Source organism: Alligator sinensis, unplaced genomic scaffold, assembly GCF_000455745.1.
Source record: "Alligator sinensis unplaced genomic scaffold, ASM45574v1 scaffold123_2, whole genome shotgun sequence".
Taxonomy (NCBI): Eukaryota; Metazoa; Chordata; order Crocodylia; family Alligatoridae; genus Alligator; species Alligator sinensis.
This window is the reverse complement of record NW_005841917.1, coordinates 3508469-3530689: the sequence shown is the minus strand read 5'-3', so window position 1 is coordinate 3530689 and position 22221 is coordinate 3508469. Positions and strand designations below refer to the sequence as shown.

Sequence of the window (22221 nt, the reverse complement as noted above, 5' to 3'; positions counted from 1 at the left end):
CCCTACAGTCATTTCAAACAGGTTGTGCTAAGCACCAGAGAGACTGCAAGTCCCAGAAGGCATTGCTCACAAACCTTGAGCTACACAAGGTGTGTACTAAGCAGTGAATCTTACCTGTTGCAGTAACATTCCTCAAAGCCAGCACGGAAAGAGGAACTAAATACATCACAGATCTCCCATACAATGTCATAACCTGGACCTGAAGGAAACCAGTTACTGCCAGTGAGTTTTTTAAATTAATTTTATTATTATTTATACTTGGGAAGTGGTTGCATGATAGGGTGATAAGGGACTGTTTGAATATTGAGACAGCTGGATTAAATATTGGGAAAAGTTGTGAAATGTTATAGAACCAGTAAATCATAAGGGGTTTTCCTTCTATCATGAATCCTGTCTAGTGATGCTTTCACTCCCTTGTTAGCTTTCTAGCGGTCATATGCAGACCCCATGGGAATCAATGAAAAGATTCATGGTTTAGACCAGCTGAAAGTTTAGCAAGCCAGAGGTTTGGAGTACCCATTGAGAGATACCGAGCACGCTACTAATCTGTATGATTTTAGGAAGAGGCACCCTAGAAGGGCAGCTTTAAAGGAAATGAGTAAATTTGAACTTCAAAATCCTTATCCTTCATTAAAGGAAGGAAAGGTTAAAAGCTAAAAGCTGAATATTCTCAAAGCAAAAGATGGGAAATGGCAAGATAAGGAAGTCATAACTTAGGCTAGGGACACAAACTACACATAAATAGGTACAAGCAATCAGAAACCAGTTCAAGTCCATAACACAACAGAAGTTCAGTGCGCATAAACTGCTTTTAAATTTTCCAAAAACTGTTTAAGATAAACTTGGATGGATGTAGTATCAGAATTAACTGATTTCTGTTAAATAAGTTTATTGAACTTCTGACCCACATCCTCTCCAGATTCAAGTTAACTCACAGCCCCCCAACATCCCAGGATGCTTTGCACCTCCCCTGCAAATGCCACCTCTCAGACTATTTGCTTCAGCCAAGCAGGGAGGCTTGCTCTAGTACCCCACGGCTTCTGGCTGGAGCCACTGCAGGCATGTGGCTGCATTTCCAGAATCAAAAGGGAATGTCTGTTCACTGCATATCTATTTATCTGTGCAGATTAGACTAACCTACAGAGATCGAATCAATTCAGCCTTGGGCTTTTTGACTCTCTGTACATGGCCTTAGTGATTCTCAACCAGGTTGCCATGGCACCCTGGAGATCACTGAAAACTTTTCAAGGGCGCCATAGGGTGCTACACTGTGTTAACACAATCAGGTATGCAAACATAATTCACAAGATAAACCCACCGATTCCAAATAGGAATCCAAGTCTTAAAAACTTTCTGACCTGTTGTGGTTGTTCTGAGTTCTTTGCAACAGAAGAATTGTTGTTCTGTTATTTTTTCATACTAAAAAAATGAGTGAAAACTAAGAGCTGGCATTTTCGAAGGGGTGTCTGGAATTGAAAAAGATTGAGAGCCACTGTCATAACTTCCTTCATGACTATAAAATATAATGAGCCGAGCTGGTCATTTTTTTCATATTTCAGTGAAAAATGTTCCTAAATTTCCCCCTATTTCTTCCAGTCAAAGAGCCCATTACAATTCTACTTAGAACTTCTACAATTTGAAACATTGAATATTGATGAAAATCTGAAAACAACTGAGACTTTTCTTTGATTTTAGACTGGCTTTGATTGTGAACTATTATGGCATACTATTGCCCCCATCTCTCAATTTTCAAGATTGAAATAGCTTCCCACTGAGTGGATTTAGGGTTATAGGAATTGCTGTTCTGGATCAGAAGCATCGCTGACAGTGGCCAATGCCAGACACTGTTGAGGAAGGTATAAGGCTCTAGGTATATTAAATTGCACAGTCTACTACCAAAGGGTATTATAAGTGGACATAATGACAGGTGATGCTTCAGGGCATAACATTTTTACCTTAGAAATATTAAAAAATGGATCGACATTTGCAGTTACACTAGTAATAACACAATGATATCTTGTATCACTGATTGTTTGCCAAGCTAATAAGAAGTCAGTGGGCATGCCTACATTTGTGCATTAATACGCAGTAGCCTATTTTACCGTGCATTAAAGTAACATTTAAAAAATGGTGTGATTATGTTAATGCACAGTAAAATAGGCTACTGTGCATTAAGTATCACTTAAAAACTGTGCACATTCATTACTATGCATTAAGGCAGCCTAATGCACCTTTCCTTATTACTTCACGTTGGAGATACTAAATTTAATGTGCATTAGGGAAAGTGCCTTAATGCACATGTAAATGCACCCAGTATATATTTAAATATGTTGCACTTGAAAATGTAATGTCCTTGTTTCCTTTTTATTATGGGGAAGGATTTTTGGAGGATCAGATTGAACTTTTTTTTTGTTTGTTTTTCACTTTTGAGTACAATCTTCTACCTTTTATTTTCTTATTTCTTTTTTCCATACTAAATAGTACCTCAGATTCCTGGATCCAGACCCCATGCTGGTAAATAAGGGGTGGGGGGTAGGGAGACTTCAGAAGGGGACAATGGGGGAACCCCTGCCAGGCTCCATCCCCTGCCTGCTCCCTTAGCCCCTCTGAGCACCCCCCAACCCCTGCCCACTCTCTCATTCCCATCAATGGCTACCCCACCTGGCCCTAGCATCCCGGCACTTAAAAAAAAAAAAAAAAAACAGAAAAAAGAAAAAAAGCACCCTGCACTCACCAGCTTCTGCAGTGACCGTTGGGTCTCTGGGGGCTCATGGCAGAGCCCCACCACACAGTGTGGGGCAATGGGGGCAGCAGGGATTGCCCCCCTGCCCCACCTGGCAGGAGCTGGTGTGGGGGGGGGAAGGGAGGATCTTTTTAAAGTGCCAAGACCCTGGGGTCGGGCAGTGGATGGGGCCTGTTCGATTTGAAGATTCGGCTGATTTGGCGGTGGCCGATCTCCAAATCAGATTTGCCCAAATCAATTTGGGACAGTGATTCAAATCATCAAATTGAAACACTGTCCCCCGAATCAGTTGAATCCAAATCCAAAGCAAGTACTAGCCACTTTGCACAAGCCTAAGAATTTACTACAACAAAACCTCTGCCCTTGAGTTGCAAGGATGCACAGTGTGGGGAATAATAAGTAATTTATACATTGCAACAAGATAGATGAGGTTGCCTAAAAAGAACCAGACCCAAGCAGCCAGACCATCTAGTCATCAGCTCCCCAGAAAATTTTTCACCATCAGAGTTCCTATCACCCAGAAGCAGGCATCTCTCCCTACCTCCACAGTGGAAAATTCAGAGAGACTGAAAGGCAAAATGTGATCTCAAAAGTGCCTCTTTCCTGAGGTGTGTGGAGCTATAATGGCATGTATACCTTTGTATATTTTGTTCCTTTGTTTTCAAAAAAATTCTCCAATAGAAGCCTCCTTGCCTACTTACTACCCTTTTTATTGCATTTCTCTCTACCTTTTGCTAAGTATTTTCTGGAACACATTTTCCAGAAGCTGAACTCCAGGGTGAAGGTGGAGCCATTCAATCAATCTTATGGAGCAATCACTTTGTAATATCTTGCTTATTATTTTTTCCACTCCTTAATACAGCCTAATATCGTATTTGCTCTTTTGGCTGCACTGCACATTGAGCAAACATTCTTATTAAAATGTCCAAGATGATGCTGAGACTCTTCCTGAGCAGTTACAGCTAATTCAGAACTCATCAGTGTGGATGAGTAATGTAAATTGCTCCTTCCAACAGTGCCTTTCCATGTACTTATCTGCAGTGAATTTAATCTTCTGTGGTTCTCAGTTACCTAGCTTTGTTAAGCTTTTCTGTAGCTACTCACAGTTTCCACTCATTTTAATACCAGTAAGTAATTTTCTTGTCAAAAAATTTCAGCCTTATCTTTCCCGCCCTTTCCCCCAGAGTTTAAAGGTCTATGGTATATTATGGTTAGATGAAAACCAAGCTCAGCTCATGAGGCACTCTTTTAAACAGGGCCTGGAACCAATAAAGGAAGGCTCTCCCCATATCCTTTGAAAAAATATAGCCCTACTATCACATTCTCTTAAAACATTAGGGGCTCAATTCTCAGGTGCACTGCAGAAGGTTTACCACTTCAATACCCACTCCAGCACTTCCCCTTCCACCTTGAATTTAGGAAAAACTGTTCACACCCCCGGTTCAAGCTGAAGCAAGTTCATAGATCCTTCAAACTATAACAGTTTGTAATTCCCCTAAAGGGTCTGTTTATTGGCAGAGATTACCTGAGCACAGCACATTTAGCCTTGGCTCCCTCTGTCATGTATCTTGGGTTAGGAGACTAAATTGGTTATGCCAGGTGCATGGCAGCCAAAGATTCACCACTAAAAGGCCTGGGGACATCTTCAGATAACAATGTAGGGCAATTCTAACTCTTCTGTTCACTAACACTTTCTCTGGGCTTGTCTACACTGCTGCTGTGGTAAGCATGGGACTGCTGTAGTGAAGCATGCCCTGCACACTTCTTTCTGATCTGTATTCGACAAATCCAAGAAACAAAGCAAGGAAGCTGCCCTAGAGAGGAACTGACCACGTGTCCAAGACTAATCCTGGGCTTTCTCTCTGGAACATGTTTATTAGAATGGGCTCAAGGTTGCTTTAAGGCAGTGGTCACCAACCAGTGGCTCTCAATCCACCAGTAGATCTCGGATGGGAGAGGGAAGGGATGGGAACTTGATCAAGGCCCCTATGGTGAGGGACAGTGCTGCAAAGGCAGGAGCAGGGATAAGTTGGGTGGGGCCCTGGCCAGGTGGGACTTACCTGCTGGGATGGTGTGCCCCAAAATAATTTTTTCTCCCTCTGTCTTGATCTGCCCCCACTTCCCTCCTCACAGACTTACCTGCTGGGTGAGGTAGGGGGCAGGGTAGCAGTGGCGGTGCACAGTAGATCTTGGATTGCTTTTAAATGCCAAAGGTGATCTCTTACTTAAAAAAGGTTGGAGATCACTGCTTTAAGGTGACTTCACTACCTTATTTATGAAACTTAATGGTTGCTCAGCAGGATTGAGTGGAGGCAGTCTTGGGTTCAAGAAAAGAGGCAGCATTGGCATGCCTTCAGTCATCCTCTGTGTAGAAGATCAGCAAAAAGGAAGTTTAAATTCCCCATAGTAGCTATTTTTGTCTTGATTTTGTGGCCACCCTTCCCTTCCCTCTTCTCAGTATGAAGAGGTTGGGGCTTTACGTTTGGGTTGGCATCTGTACATCTGTAGCAAATGCCCATCCCAGAGATAATCACAATGCCCCCTGGTACCTGCTCCACCCTTGCCAATCTGGCTCCCCTTGGGGCCCTCTCCCTTTTACTCACCTGTCATGCTCTGATGTTATACATTTCAGATAAAAGAGAATCTGTCCTAGGGTTTCCCAAGCCTGGTCTTATTCTTAGGACTATAGGTGCTTGTGGTCATTGCCTTAAGGACTAGTATTGTGGGCTCCATCCCCCCCAGTACCCACTCCCAAGCCTCACAGGTGATCTGCTAATACAACTCTGTGCCCTTTGGTAGGCCCTTGACACTGGAGCTTCCCTCAATGTACCCTAGTCCCTCCCCTGAGTACCGGATCTTGCTGGTCCCCCCAAGCCCTAGATGTTCTTGCTCTAGTCCCCTCTGGGCACCGGACCTGCCTGGTCCCCCTGGACAGGAACTGGATTTTATCCCCAGTTACCTAGTTCTTTCTGAGCTCTAGCTCTCTCCCTCTCTCTCGGGGCCCCAAGCCTATTTGTTCCAAGGCCTGGCCCTCTAGGCAATGGGCTCACCTGCTCCTGTCCCCAGTCCTGGTCTGTTCCTGAGCTCAGTGCTGCTTACCCCACCCAGCTCAGCAGTTATCAGGAGCCCTGCTGCCAGGAGCTCCTCTCACACAATGGCACTCTAGGGTAGACTCCTTGACCAGTTCAGGCCCTAGGCTTATGTGCCTCAAACCCAGCTCCCTTCTGATCAGCTGACTCCCTAATTAGCCCCTGTCACACCTGCAGGCTGCTTTTTGGGCAGCCTGGGCTCTTCCCATGACAGGGGCTCCAAGCACCCTGTCACAACATCTTGCAGTTTTTCAGTCAGCACACACACACAGCTTCTACAACAGGAGCCCACAGACAAAAGCCTTTCAGCACATAGCCCTGTTCCACGGTGAGAACAGATCTGTCCTCTGCACTGAATGAGCTCCTGCAGAAAAAAACCCAGAATGCAATTATGTAATTAAGCACATACACACGGAAACCAAATTAAGACTGCCCAGCGTTTGCAAGTTTAGATTCTTTCTAGCTTCACTGAATGTTCCTCAGCCTCAGGCACATGTGTCTCCCTAACATATCATGGCAATGGCTCCAAGCTAAAACATCACATGACTACATAAGTACTGTAGCCATCTTAGTGTGGTTCTGAGAATGGGTTTACTTGCTCTGCTGAGAGAGAGAGGCAGTGATGCATATCTCTGGTAGGGGATGGTAGTATCCATGAAGAAGCATGGTGGTTTTTTAGCATCTTGTCACCTCTGACATAGCTAATAAGCAATCTAGACATGCCCCAATCAATTGCTTTTGGGCTTGCTGTAAGTGACGCCCTTAAAAATGGACTCTTCACTGTTATTAGATTATTTTAAATCTAGAATTCCTCTCATTTTTTCAATCCCCATTTACTCACCAGCCCCTTCACTTTATCTGTTCTTCAGGTGCATGATAGTCTTGAAAATACTGAATGTAATTTTTTAGTTTTAAGACACTATTGCCCATAGTATTGGTGCACCTCACCAAGTACCTATGTGTCTTTGGGGAGGTCATTTGATCTCTCTGTGTCTGTTTCTGAGAGTATAGCAGTATAGAATGATACCCTACCTCACAAGAGAGTTAATGGCAAATACATTAATGTTGGTATGAGCTCATGGATTAAGGGGGTGGGAGTTCAGTTAATACTTAGACATGCTTTCACCACTGGCACAGGTTGCAAGGAATTTAGGTTAAGAAATGACATTTTAATTTTTCTTTTACCTGTGATTTCAAACTGTTGTTGTTGTACAGATTCACTAGTAACTGAACCGAGGTAACCAATTTATTTCAGATAGGAATTTGTAAAGGCAAAGCACTATATAGATACAGCTTATTAACATTACCATATTATTGACATTTTAGTTTACTGTCAATCTGGCCTACAACCAAACCTGTGACTCAGAAGTGACAAACTCTATGTCCTAGGGCCAGTTCTCTGGCACATCCAGTACCAAAAACTTTTGATTTTTTTAAAGAAAAATAAATTATACATTTCCTAGCATCAGGCTGTGTAGTTAAGGGGAAATGTCTTCACCGATAATGATTTAGAAAATAAATTAGCAATTTTTTAAAATTAATTTATTTACTTGCATATGATTTCATGCAAAACCAAACCTAGGACATGATGGACTCATCAAAATGTTCTCAACCACACCCATGATTTACTAGTCCCAAAGTAATAGGATTGCTCTAAAGGCAGCTGTTTGACAAGCCATCAATAATAAAATTCTCAATATATTCATGGAACTAGTGCAGTTCACAGAGCACAAATTGCTGTACATCATTCAGGTTGAAAGTTCAGCAATGTGAAGATGAGCAGGTTTCCTTTTTACGCTTAGTCGCTCCTCATCCTCCCAACTGATACGGTTGAATGTGGATTCCTGTCTACACAACCAGAATCAAGGTTATTAGCACCTCTCTTTTCACCCAACAGCCATCAGGCTGAACCTGGACTGAAAGTAGAAATACAGGTGTGAAAGGCTCATTACTAATTTCCCAAAATCTTTAGTCCACTCACAGAATTACTCTAGCTGAAGAGGCTTGCAGCCATGTAAATAAGGATAAAACACAGTAGACTAGAATAGAATCTGCAGCACATTAAAAAATTTTTTTTAAATGGTCTCCTAAGAGGGGACGGTTATATTTTAATTGGAGAGTGTTTGCCAGTTCTTTTACTGAGCTTTGAACTACCTATACCTTTAAATAGTTTCTAATATGGGTGCTGCCTGAATTCAGGCAGAAGTGCTCCATTAACTAGGAAAATATATATATACAAGAAAATTCCTGTGATAATCTACTCCTTGCAGTTCTAAAGCATTTTTGACACTGTAGTGAGGTTTTTGCCACCTGCAGTGAAGCCCTAAACCTGTAATTAAGACAAGACAGCTTGGAATGTCAAACACAGAATTAACTTGCATCCTATAACATCAGTTGTTTCTTAAAATGTGAACTTTTGAACTCGACAAAGTTGCCTTGTTACATGGTAATTTCAGGCAGCTTCTGGAGTTCTTATCTCCTGAATTGACTGCATGTTAACACCATTATGTGGCTTAAAGCACTCATTATTCGGCTCAAAGGTATACTACTTCAGGGCAGGATTATCTCTAATCCGCATAGCCTTGCTCCTGTTCCATTAAGGTGTGGCCACTCTCTACAGCTATTCCACCCAAGGTGAAGTCTTCCAGTATCCCAGGATGCTCCAGGGCTGCAGAGTTGCTCTGCCTGGCAGGAGCAGTGGTGTCTCCTGCTGCTGCTCAGACTTGCTCACTGTTCCCACGAGGCAGAGTAATCACTGCACACCATGAACACCCGGCGACCGTGGTGCCTCCTATGCGGTCCCTCAACCATGGCCAGCAACCCCCTCCCCCAGCCACATCTGCCCCAGCCCCTACATGCATTGGGGCCTGGTATCATCTTGGGTTGCCAGGGTTGCTTCAACCACCTTTTACACTCCCAGATTGAAACAGGCTCAGATTTAGGGGGCTCAAAGTGTTTTTAATCACAGAAAAAACATGCAGAACATCATGGGGTGCTGCCTCCTCCTGGGGCTATGCATAGCTCCTAGTTCTGCTCCTGCTCCCCAAGCCTCAAATGGCAAGTCACAGCTGTGTGGGTGAAGAACAGTCCAAGATGGTTTTTTGCTTTAAGGTGCGACTACTCCACTAAGCTGATTAACACTTGTGTGATTTACAGCATAAGGTGTAACAACTTCACTGGCCACACAGTGAAATCAATTGCTTGTTTCAAAGGGTGCTTGGCATGAGAGTCAGTAGCAACACTACAAAGCAAAGGAGACCCACAGAACCTCTATGTCCTGGCAGCTTCTGAGCCGATTTATAGTTAAATACATTTTTTTTTCTAGAAAATTATTAGACCTGGTTTTTAAATACATTGTTTACAAGCAGCAAAATATTTTCCTGAATTAACATGTCTACCTGTACGAAGCATTTACTTCTGGCAGCTCTAAACCAACAGCAGTGAATGGCAGGGAAGGTAATGAGTAGGGGACTCTAGATATACCTGGTTCAATGCTCTTCCTCTGAAGTATCCACTCCTGCTACTATTGGAGACAGGATATTATTCTAGATGGACCATTTTTATGGCCCAGTTTGGCACTTCTTATGTTTTTATTTTGTTAAAAGCATGCAAACAGTCAATAGACTTATGTAGCTGTGACACCCCCTTGTAGGCACACTGTTCTTGCTTCACACTGACATTTATGTCTAATTCATGTAATCAATAAATGCAACATTTTGCCTTATCCCCCTTTATAAGGTCTTGCTTTTGATATGGTAAATTGGAATTCAAAGTAACATCCTCCCCTTCCTCCCACCTTCCATGCCTTGATGGAATTATTTAATTAGGCAAAGGGAAGCTGCCCAGAATAAGGCCTCAGGCAATGATTTAGCATGCTAATCACCTTAAGGGGTAATTTTGTGGATTATGAGCTCCCTGTAGCAACATCTATGCCTCACAGCTGCCATCCAATCAATCTCCCTTGTTGTGGGGGGTCTCAGCCTTCTCAGCTTCCACTTCTTTTCTTTCTCTGGGCCATCTAGTTCACTGTGCTGGTCTTGGCTTCTGAGCTTCAGCTCCTACCCTGCCCTATGCTGGGCCCCCTGGGCCCTGTCTCTGCCCTCCTCTGGGCTCTGGGTCCTCTGGCCCTGGTTTCAACCCTCTCACACTTATGGGCCTGGTGTCTGCCACTCTCAGGCTTGGGCTCCAACCCTCTCAGTCTCATGTCAGCTATTGCCCCAATCAGACTTGTGCTCCAGGTATTTCAGCCTCAGGCCTAATATTGCCTCCTTAGGCTTGTGTTCTGGCCCTCTTGGCCTCATGCCAGCTATTGTCCCCTTAGGTCCTATACCCTGTCCTGGCCAGTTTCCAGATGTCACATGCTTCTCAAGCACTAAACAGCAGCGCACCCCTCAGGCACCTCATCGCAGCTTTTCATCGCCCCTTGCTAGCCACACCCAATCCACCAGTTTGAACTTAAATGGAAACACAAACACACTGGCTATAACCAAACTCTGAGCCTGCTGACTGTAACACATCTCTAAACCTACTGGCTCTATAACAAAATCCTCCTCATCCTGGGTCGCATCTCCCTGCAAGCCCTCAGCCCCTTGCTTGCAGCTCCCACATATAACAGGATCCCAGCCAGTTGTTCAGATATAACTCTCTCCCTGCAGAGATCTTTCCTCTGCAGCACCAGACTACCTGCCTAGACTCAGACTTGGGCTTATATGCTCCATAAGCCTTGCTACTTTCTGGCCAGGTGAGACTGGCTGCATGTGTGTCCTTTCCCCCAGACTAGCTACATGTGTGTCCTTTACCTTAATGGGCTACTCACTGCCTAGGCAGAAGCATCTCCTTGCTGCCTTCCATCTTACAACTTGCCACTGTTTAGCTGCCTGGGCTCTAGCTGTTACAGTTTCTCCCCTTAAAGAAACTGCAGCAGCAGGTAAAGTAACAGGATCTCTAACCTCCGTTACAGTTTAACTATAACCTCCCTGTTACAGCTTATTTTAGATTAGATTCTTTATTCAAGCGGGCACATACATTTATAGATCTGCCTTCTTGCCGTTCTTTCCACTCCAGCCCTTTCCCCCAAGCTCCTTTGGAATGTCGGTCCCCTGTCTCCTACTACAGAGGCATGATCTCTGAATCATGCAAAAAAAGAGAACCAAAGTCTCATATCCTATGTGACTGCTGTAACTCTGAGCCAGCGGCAGATCCAGAGGGGGTGCAGCTGCATCCCACTTTGTACTGGACCGCACTATGATAGCCTCTGGATCCCTGAAGTCCCTAAAGTACATAGGAATCCCTTTCCCCTGTACGCTGCCAGTCAGGCCCACTGACACCCCTCTTCTTCTGCTGCTGTTTTCCTTGCTATCCCAGGGTTGGGGGAAGCGTCAAAGCCACTCCTGAACTCTCCAGCCAATCTGTGTAAGGACTGGAAACAGCAAGAGCAACGGCAGCAGAGATGGGTGGGGATGGGTTCCCCCACCCGGCCCACTCCCTTGATAACAGGCACAGGGTGAGGGAATCGCCTGCCCTTTGCTACTGCTGCTGTTCTCAGCTGAGTCCAGCCTCTGCGCAGCCTGGTTAGAGGAGGCAGGAGTGTGGAGAAGGGGATGCAGCCACCCCTGCAGTGCACATGGCTGCTCCTACACCCTCTTTTCCTAAATCCTGGATCTGCCCCTGCCCTGTGCTATTGGGAAACTTAAGAGAAGCACCAGCTCCTCCAGCTATATCATCATGGTTTGATCTGTTAAGTGTGCCCCAAAACATCTTCCAGATGAGGCCCTAAAGGGGAGATAGGTGGAAGAGCTCTTATACTGTGAGTCCCACCAGAATTTAGGTGTAAAATAGGTGTTAGCTGCTCAGCAATACCAAGGCATAAGCAGTTTGAGGAATGTCCAGAAGTTGACATAGAGGTACCCAAGCAACTTTATCAGGCAGACACTTCAAAGACTTCAGCACTTCCAGAGTTAGGAAACAATCTGAGCCCAAAATACTGAGGATCTGGATTTTGGGCTTGGATACCTTCACTTCTAGTTAGGCAGCAATTGGGTAATGAAGCCATTTTATGAATCTTGCTCCAGTCTCTCATTGATTCAAATGCTATTATTTCTCTTGGATGCAAAGTGCCAGTCGCTATAGAATCTAGTTGCATTAATGTCAATACAATACAGCTGTATGATGCAAAGTAGTGCAATGATTGATTTCTCTCTTAAAAACGACTCATCTTTTTATTTTTAATCAAAGTTAATAATACTCATCTTCTGTGACATCTGATTTTGAGATTGCTCACTGGCTTGCATTGAAAATATTATGAATTTTTAAGTTGGCCTGTTACTATTGATTAGTAATGTTATAAGTGGTAGCACATACAAACTAGATTGTTTTCCATTGGATACAACATCTCACACTGATGTGAATCAGGTGAAACTATAAACAGCACTTACAGATTTAAAAACAAAAAAGATTTTTCTGTTAATTCCCACATGAGAAATGGCTTCTTCATTGACTCATCCAGGTATGTACTTATCTGTACATTTGTGTATTTTTGAGGAAATTGATGTTTGTACTAAGGCAGGGGCTGCTTGTACAGCAAAAGGCTAGTTCTGTTACTAAACAATAATATTTTGAGTCTCAAAATCAAGTAATAAACTTATTTTAGGCTGCAGTCAAACTGCCCATCTATATCTGTCTTGCTATATGCTGCAAAATTTGAGTGAGAGCTAATATATTCAGTATGCTTTCAGTAATATTCCTCTAATTAGAACAGGCTCAACAAATTAACTGAACTCTCATTTCCTATTGTTGTGATAAATAGTTTGAATTTAGTGTTCTATGATTGGCTGTCAGCATGTTATTCTTCTTAGACAGATAAATATCTAGGAGAGAGAAAGCAATGGTGTCAGTGCCATAACAAGCAGAGTTGGTGCCTGGGGCAAACCGTGTTGGAAAGGGTGGAGGATCGTGCATGGTTCTGAGAAGAGGATGGCAGCAGTCTTACCCATGCAGGGAACTCTGAAACAGTCCCTGGCTGAAATGCTGCTGCTACCGCTGTGTTATCTGCCTGTCTAAGCTGTTGATCTTAAAGTAGCAGCAGCTGCTGGGGACTGTTTAGGAATTCCTGGCATGGGAATACTGCAGCGGTGCAAACTGAAGGGGAAGGGAAAAATTCCAATGCCCCTCCAAACCTGGTGCCTGGGGCAGGTGCCCCTCTCGCTCACCTTTGTTACACTACTAACTGAGATACACTAATACTGTACCTAGTTATGCATATACACTTCTCTGATCCTGACAGATGGTTCCCTGTCATTGCTATAGGAAAATGAAATCACTTTCCTGTCCCATATTTCATCCCATTACCCCTGATTGCTGTCAATAGGCTGCAGAAAGAAATTCATCCTCTTAGAGTGCAGACTCACTGAGTCCAGGACAGCCTCTTGGCATATATATGTGAATAACTTAGTAAAGCCCAGATCCTGGGAGGAAAATTGCCCTTGTGATCAAGATACTGGACTATAAACCCAGATTTGTGCGCACTTCCCAATTCTAACACAGGTTTCCTATACAGTTTTGGACAAGTCATTTAAGGCCAGATTTTCCAAGTGCCCCTGTAACTCGTCCTTTTCATAATTTAAATACCTAAAACAGAGCCCTGTTGAAATTAGCCTCTCCCTGCTTCAGTTTCCCAACTGTAAAACAGACATTTTTATCCTTTTCTTGCTGTTTTCCTGTCTTTCACATTTAGCCTATAAGTAGGGGTCTATTCAACTTATGGCAAGACAAAGCAATTTTTGTGGCTTGGTCACAGCATAAAGAGCCAATTTTGTGGGCATTTCTTCGTGGCCCAGCTCCTCACCACTGATTGGTGGAGCGGCATATACCATATAATTTAATAGGAAATTCTGCAGAAATTAAATGTTATCATAACTAGTTTTTTATTTCTTTTCACTCATCTTCAGACTGCAGCATTGTATTTGACTTCTTAAAAGATGGCACCGAAACATTTTCACTTCACTAACCGGTGGCTTCACTTAGTCTACGTCACTAGCAGACAGTAACTCTCGGTCACATAATCTATGGCTGCAGTGATTGTCACATTGCCTTTGTATCGCAGTTAACATTGGGACATTCTAAAACAGTGTATTATATGAATAATATACTTTTTAAAGAAGTTTTTCACAGGAAATCATGGCCAAAGTAATATTTCCAGGTGAGTGCAGACAACAGTTTTTTGTGGTTTCCATAAAAACCGCGAAAGTGAGAATTAAATAGACCCCTAACTATAAGCTCTTTAGGGCCAGGACTATTTTACTACATCTGTACAGCATCCTTTGGCTGTAAAATCTATGAAATTTTATGTCAAGTTTAGCATTCAGCCCAGCTCATGTGATTGCTGTCACCACAAATTAGCATTTAACCCATTTGTTCTCTAAGCAATGGTTGTTTTCCAGTAATATGAATTTGGGGACATAAATATGAGTTCATAAACTAATGAAAGGAGTAACTTACTATGGGATAAGGCACTGGAAAAGCACCTGAATTTGAACCTTGAACCTGAAAATCTGGGATGAGGAAGGTTGGATATTGTGTATCCCAATCCAAATGTTGTAGGACTTAGCACTGGTCATGTCTACACTGCATGCCCAGTGCTTCCAGAGGCATCTCCATTAAATCATATTCTGCCCATCCACTCCTGCTTGCATAAGCCAAACTCAGAAGAGCAGTGGTGAAGTTGCTCTAGTGGGGTTCCTCATAGTCACTCTCAAGCACACCAGGGATAACCTGGAGAGCAGCCATGGGGACAACCTGCAGAGCAACTTTATCATTGCATTTCCAGGTATGGTAAACATGAGTAGATGCCCCTTGCAGTACTTGGGAACATTGTGTAGACATATTCTAGGTTTCTACTTTAAGGCCTAGCAACTCTCCACTTCCCAGAGTAGAAAGGGCAAAATTGGATGGATTTGAAGAAGATGAAATTGGGGAGAGAGAAAAAAAAAACAAGTTTCACATTGACTCTAACCACTTTCCATGATCTCCGAGGAGTACCCCTGTAGATCCACTGCTGACTGACATTGTAAGCCAACTGTAGGTGGGTCTGGGCTGAGGACACAAGTGTCCTCTCTATAAAATCTCTCCCTTGCCTATTACACCCCAGACTAGATTTCAGTCTAATATATGAGCTTTCCTTATGAATGGGTGTTTCACAGCTGGCAGCTATTTCATGAGTTCATGAAAGAGCCAAACAGCTAAGGAAATTAAGAGGTACCGAGTCTCCATGCAAATGGCCCTGGACGTTGTCAGAGTTCCTCAGTTCATACACATTGTAGGACATCTGGAGGCTTAGAACACAGAACTTCTTGCACATGCCTTAGAAGAGAAACCATATTCCTCCTGCAATTTGGAGAAAGAAAATGAATTTCATTGCTTTCTCCCTTGCAGCCAGTTCAGGCACAGGATAAAATTTGAGCCTTAATGATTTTGTACTAACTTAAATACCCTTAAGATAAAAATGTAATATTTTCACATGGATAATACAGATTCAGTATACTGAAAGGTAAGAACAGATTCTACACACACTTACCCTAAGTGTATATCCACTATAGTTAACTGAGTTATGTAAATATTCACAGGATGAAAGGGTCTGACCAAATCTAATTCTGCATTTTATGTTAAAACAAATTAAATAGTTAATCTTTTTAACAAGCTCCTCTGTATATAAGTAGAAGTAATGGCAATATAAATTTGTTTTGCACACTGAATTCTAGTCTGGATTCACTAAAAACATTACATTGCCTATGTCTGTACTAAATAGGTACCAAACGTTTTACATGGTGCCATTGATAGCCTACTTACTGAAATATCTCACTTCCAAAGCCAGGGACCTAAAACAGCATAAAATATTCTATCAAGTTAAAACACAGATTGTTATGTCCTAAACATTTATGGGAAAAGTTGTTTTTATTCCCAAATTATTAAAGACTCTTAAGTGGCCTGTAAATGTATAACCCTTGGGCTGTGATGTTGTTAGATCTCACACATTAAGCTTGGTCAGTCCTGGTCAATACTTGTATGAGAGCGCTCCAAGGATTTTGGCCAGTATTTAGCACATCCAATACCCTTGGATGTATTACCCAAGTCTGAATAATTATATTCTGCCTACTTAAATTCCTCCTAAGGTTTCATTTTGATGGTATTCTTCATTACTCATTTTAAACTGTTGTGTGCTGTTATTTAGTCATACCTAATTCATCTATAGCCACCTATCTTAAAAGATCTTACATTTTACAAACATTACTTTAGCTTCTCTGCACCCTTGCAAGGTAGTGAACTCATTCCCATTTAAGGGCTATGGAAACTTTCTCCTGCTAAGTGACTTGTGTGAAAACACTAAGTTAGTGGCAAAGTCAGAGATATAATGCAGATTTCCTGGCATGAGAGCTGATGAAAATATTTTCAGTGGAACTGCTTTCTGTCAAAAACAGCAGTTAAATCTTAACGGTGAAGATATTAATTTTGTTTTGACTTTTATAGAAAAACACTGGTGTTAATATTTATGTAATATTAAATAAGAATACATTCAACATAAAAGGAGAATTAAATTAAATGTTTTGACATTGTTAAATTGGAATCAGCTTCTCAGAATTTTCATTGTGCAAGAAACTTTAACATGTTGGCTTTGCATTTGGAGCCAGAGTAGGTAATTCTTTCCAAGAGTTAGAATTTCCCATAGGATTGGGATTTCAGTTTCTGACCAGTCCTACCTAACATCCATGGTGTCAGCTATTATATAAACTTTGCATAGCTGCTGCATTATATACCATAGGCCATGTCTAGATGAGCATGGGTATGCGGTATAGTGTGCGCTACAGTGTGTGTGTGTGGCGGGGGGAGGTGGGGGGGAAGAGGAGGTTGACCCTTGGATATCCCAGGGTCAAAAAAAAAAAACCCATGCCAAAAGAAAGTGGGCCAGGATATGTGGCAGCAGTGCACACCACTCAAAACCAAGCCTGGACAGCAGCAGCCATACTCCTGCTCCTGACCAGGGTCCCTGCTGCAGTAGCACTGCAGCTGTAGTTGCAGCTCCTGGACACCCTCAGGACTCCAGGTGAGGCTCTGCTACCCCACCTGAGGTTACCTGCCATGCACCAGAGTATGCATGGCATGGGCATTCCCTGGAGACAAGGTGTGCTGCTGCTACTTGTCCCCAGGGAAACAAACGTCCATGCTCATCTGGACACGGCCATACTGACTATGTTTGCACTACATGCAAAGTGCTTTGAGATGCTTCAGGTTGAAGTATGTTGCACTAGATACTTTTAAGCTTTATGGCTAGTTGAGCCAAGGTCTTGCATCCTCTTCCAGAACCAAATCCTGTAAAGTGCTCAGCACCTACCACTTGTACCAAAATGGAAGCTGAACTTGATAAGCCTCTAGCAAAAGGCATGGAAGGATGAGACAAAGGGAAAAGGATTGGCTCCAAGTTTTCAGGAGATTGGTGAAGTGCTGAAAGTTGCAGAGAGCCAACCATATCTGTGAAGACAAATTTACCATGCACAAATATCTTGATAGAGTGCAGGGCTGACTGCAGTTGATAGAAAGTTAGAGACATACTAAAAAGTAGTACCCAAGTCTAAGAATTACTGATCTGAAGCTCTCAGCTTCTCTTTGAGAAGTAATAATTTCAGTCATGATGACAAATAGTAAAACTTGCTGAAGCAGAATGAATGAAGTGGAAAACTAGGCACACATTTTGAATCAATAGTTATAAGCCATAGCATTCTGGATCTGACTCCTGGAGATTCACTGCAGTTACCTGAAATGCTGATTCACACAGAAATGTAGGCCTAACATCTAACTCCTGTTCAGTATAATCACATTTAGAATATGTGGGGATGGTCAGCCAGGTAATTCTTGAAAGGATGAAGATTTTCCAAATTTAACTGTCTCTTTTCACATGGAAAATAATAATCTTTTACTGCCTCTGGACTATTTCTTTTTTATTATTACTATTAAACCAATGTATGTAGTGTCTCTTTCTCTGTCTGTCTGCTGCCTCAAACTCATTCCCTAAGATCACTCCCTTGCTTGCTCATTTAGTCTTCTCCCATACCAATTTATCTGTACTGGGAAGGAAAAAAGGGAGAAAGAAAGAAGGGGATGCAATAACTTTGTAGGTTCCATCCATCTTCTGCTTTCCCCAAAGCTGGCAGCCAGCACTTTCTTCCTGGCAGATGACAGTAGGGTGACCACCTGTCCCTAATTGGGCAGGACAGCCCTGAAATGGGAACATCAAGTACCAATCCTGGGCTGCGTGGCTCCTGGATAATATTTCTCCTGCATTCCCAGTATCATGCAAGTATCCAGGTTTTTTTTGTTCACCACAGGAAAATATAGGAAATGGCAAGTTTCCCCTTGCAGGCTGGCAGAGTTCCAGTCTGCAAGGGGCTGCTTGGGGCTGAGGGCAGTGGAAGGCAGGGGATGCCACGTGCATGTGTGCATGCACACACATGTATGTGGCCAGGAATATAGCTGGGCAGTGGTGGAGAGCAGCTCCTCCAGCTGTCTGCAGGTACCAGATACGAGGTACTATGTAGTACCAGGTACTATGTAAGGACCATATTGAGGCCTTCGTAGTGAGGAAATAGGGAAAGGTTGGTGGCTGGGGCTCAGGGTACTGCCCAGCTGGGGCGGTGCGTGCAGCCTGAGGTAAGAATGTGCAGCTGCAAGGCCCAGCCGGGGAGTCAGACAGAGCCACAGATAGCTTGTCCAGGGGCAGCTCCCCAAAACTGTGCACACTCCCAGGAAAAGGAGCATAGAGGGGGCATATGTCCCCCGCCCCAAGATATGGACACAGGGTAGAAGAGAATGTGGGCTTGGGGCTCCCCGCCCTGCTGTCATACCCCTGGGAGTCCTGTACCGCAGCATCACCATGGTGAGGTGCTCCCTGCCCATCCAGCAGCAGCGGTGGCAGCAACGCAGAGTTGTGCCCTGCACTGCTGCTGGGTGGACAGGGAGCACCTAGCCATGGTGGTGCAGGGCTTCTGGGGAGAAGGCAGCAGAGTGGGAAACCCTGAGCCCACAGTGGGTAGCCTGCATCCTTCCCCCTCCTCCCACCAGCTCTGCTCTGCCCGGCTCCAGCCATGCACGAAGTGGGCATGTGTCTTGCTTTCTATTTTGGAAAAGGTGGTCACTATAGGTGACAAAGGAGATAGAGAAAGAAAAGGGAGCTTTCTGGAATGCATAGCCATGCTGCTGTGCACCTGCAGGGCCTGTCAATAGGTGTCACACATGAATGGCTGTTAGCTACTTCTCTTTTCCAGCTGCCTCCTGATCTTCTCAAAAGGGCCCAATGAACTCTGATGAGTCAGGAAGGGAAAGAAGACAGTGAAGAAGCAGGGGATGGACAGATCAGCAAAGATGTTTTGGATATCAGTATACCAGGAGCCAGGGTTGCTAGGAAGAAATTCTATCTCAGCAAAAGCAGAGGGTAGGAAGAGGAAGAAGACATGTCCTTAAAGTTATCATGCTGCTCTAGCCATTCAGATAGCTTCCCCTGCAAGTGAGCCTGCTGGCAGGAACCACAGGAAAATTGTCATACTGGCATATGGCAATCCAGTTGACATAATGCACTGCTATTCAATCAGGGGACATGGTTAACCCTCCTGCCTTAGGAGATGCTTAGATATTGTGTTTTAGGGATAATGGGGGAAGAAGGGTTGGTACAGAGCAACGAGGGGGGGGGGGTGAGAATGAGACTTCTGCATGTGGTCCATTTAATTCCTCCCTACTTTTATACAAGAATGAGGGGGTCAGCCAGTGAAATGGGAAGGCAACAACATTTACAAATTTAACACAGGTTGTTTTAAAACCCAAACAATCCTTTTATGGAATGAATGGCCTCAGTGATATCATGTGGCCCAGAACTTAGTAGGATTCTAAAAAAAAAGAAATGGAGATTTTCATATGGACAGTGATAACATGTTCAGTCACATTACAGAGGATATATTTTTAAAAAATTAGTAAATGATATACACCCTCAGCCTTCAGGCATAAAACCATTACAAGGAGAGGCTTATAAAATATCTTTCCTTTTGGACACATTTTTCATATCTAAAGTAGGGTTTTTTTTGCCCTTTTCTCCTTAAGTATCTGGTCAGGCTGTGACCAGAGAGAGAATATTGTACCCAGAGGTACAACAAACAAAACAAGGTACCGTAAACCAAATACCAAAGGTCTGATAGCAAAAAGAGCGCTGGGCAGTGAAAAAATATACCAAAGCTGTAAGCAATGCTTTTGGCACTAAGTAGTTAAAAATGGAATTCAGAGATTAGTATGTTCTTCATTCAGAGAGAAATTGTCTACTTCACATAAATTGCTTTTGACAGAAATGGGGGCCCTTCACTTGTCAAAAGCTTGTATAATTGTTACACAAATGAGAAGCTTCTACTTAATGCAGGTCTCAATTTTTGGCTTCTAGAAAAAGACTACAGATATTTTTATATGCTTTTCCATATCACCAGGTTTAGCAGTAATAATTTCATTTTTGTGATTTCCCCCCAAGAAAGAATTGCATTCTCTGCAAACAATGTCAAAAGTATCAACAAAATATCAACACTATCTTTGTCAGTTGTCAGGCTCATTTTTGTGATAGCAAAACTAATGGACAGCTGTCCACAGAGCAGTCTGTTATTAACAGTGTGCAGACAAGTCCTCCAAATGAATCCAGGTCTTCTTATCAAAGAAAAAGTGACAACTGAGTATCCTGATCATTAGCACTGCCATAAAGAGCAACAAACAAAATGTTACAGCTTTACCTCTCAGGGTGTAACTGTGAATGGAGTTCCCATTGTGATACTGCATTCATTACGTGCATTTCTGAAACGTCATTTATAAAACATAGGATTAAACAAGCTCTTCACCTGAAACAGATCAATATACAAAGACAGGCATCACTCTTTCCCTGAAAAGACTATCACTGTCTGTCACCCACAGTATTTGTCTGCAATGTCTTCTCCCTTGTGCCTGTCAAGTGGTCAAAATAGTATTACAGTAATACATATCACATGCAAGCATCAAGGAATAAGAATATGTTGTTGCTTTAAGTTAGGGTTATAAACTATTTAAGATTATATCCAGTGAGGGCCAAATCCCTTCAAAATGATGGTGGGGGAGCTTTAACTACAGATCATCAAATGAGATTTAGTTAAAGCATCCCCACCACCATTTTGAAGTGTAGGGTACAGAGAACACAAAATGCTGCGGGCGGTCTAATTAGAGAGGCTCCCAAGAGCTGCTCCAAATAAAGCACCCCTCCACCCCCCAGAGCACATGTAAAGACACCCCTTGTGCCTAAAGATTGAACTACAGTTCCATATCTAAGACAACTGCCTTTCTGCAAGAGGTGCCTTTGTACCCTACCAAGCCAGGCCCATAAGGACAAGTCTTTTCTTATGAAAAGGCGCAGTGTGCCCGACTCTTAAAAAGATGGATGCAACATCCAATAGCAGTAATTCAGGGATTAAATCCTTAGTAAACTCCATTAAAAATACACTAATTTGCACTACCTTTAGAACATTTTAAAACTAACATTTCCTCAAAAGGGCAGAGAGTAGTTGAAAGGGTGCCACCTTTATGGATGAATTTCTGCATTTTCTCCATTACCCAAAGTGCTGTCCTGAAATGCCACATAGCAGGTATAATTCTTGTAGATTTTTGCTGTTCCTGCATCGCTGAACCCGGAGGAATGTTGAAAGCCAAGAGGATTTTTTGTATTCTTTGAGCACTTAAATTAAAAAAGTAATTACTTTTATGAAGCATGCAGTTCAGTGAAATGAATGACCGTCAGCTCCCTATGAGGCACTAACTTACTTCTCAGCTCAAGTTTGTGATTTCTAGAAAATGGCACCCTTTTACTCAAGAGGGAGGAAGGGGCTAGGAGAGGTTTTTTTTTTCTCATCACAACCAAAAAACTGTTGAGCTGTATAAGTGCTCTTGCCAGAATCCTAATCTTTAAGAAAGTAAAAGCTCATCATCGTTTCCCAATGATCCTGAAGACCTATGCATGTTAACTTTATCTTTCATATAAAAAAATCTTTCATGTGGCATGTCCTTGCAAATCAGCCCTGAGAATATCAGTCAGTCACTGCTTGATAATGCTGTCACTGTTTTTTTCTCAGAAGCTCATAAATAACCTATGGTATCTACCAATAACCACCAAGGCTCAAGCACCAGCAAAAATGAAGGCAAAGGTCTATTTCTGTGAACAATGCAAAACAATTCAATTGAGATAAGACTATCCAAGCTATATGGATGGTGTTGGGATGCCTCAAGTTCTCACCAATAGTTACTGGCAAGTGAACTGACTTGGGTACATGTTAAAAGTGAGAGAACGCCTGTGGT

At 42.9% G+C, this 22221-nt stretch overlaps 1 protein-coding gene across 3 annotated transcripts in view; it reads left to right on the top strand.

Moving 5' to 3' along the window:
* The first annotated feature begins 109 nt into the window (after nt 1-109).
* Nucleotides 110-22221, top strand: part of MACC1 (MACC1, MET transcriptional regulator) — a 57455-nt gene continuing 35343 nt past the window's right edge. For 2 of the 3 annotated variants that reach the window (XM_025198224.1, XM_025198222.1), the window contains exon 1: nt 110-222. The gene's annotated coding sequence lies outside the window, so the exon portion shown is untranslated. The remainder of the gene's footprint in view (nt 223-22221) is intronic. The other variant, XM_025198223.1, reaches the window with a different exon arrangement.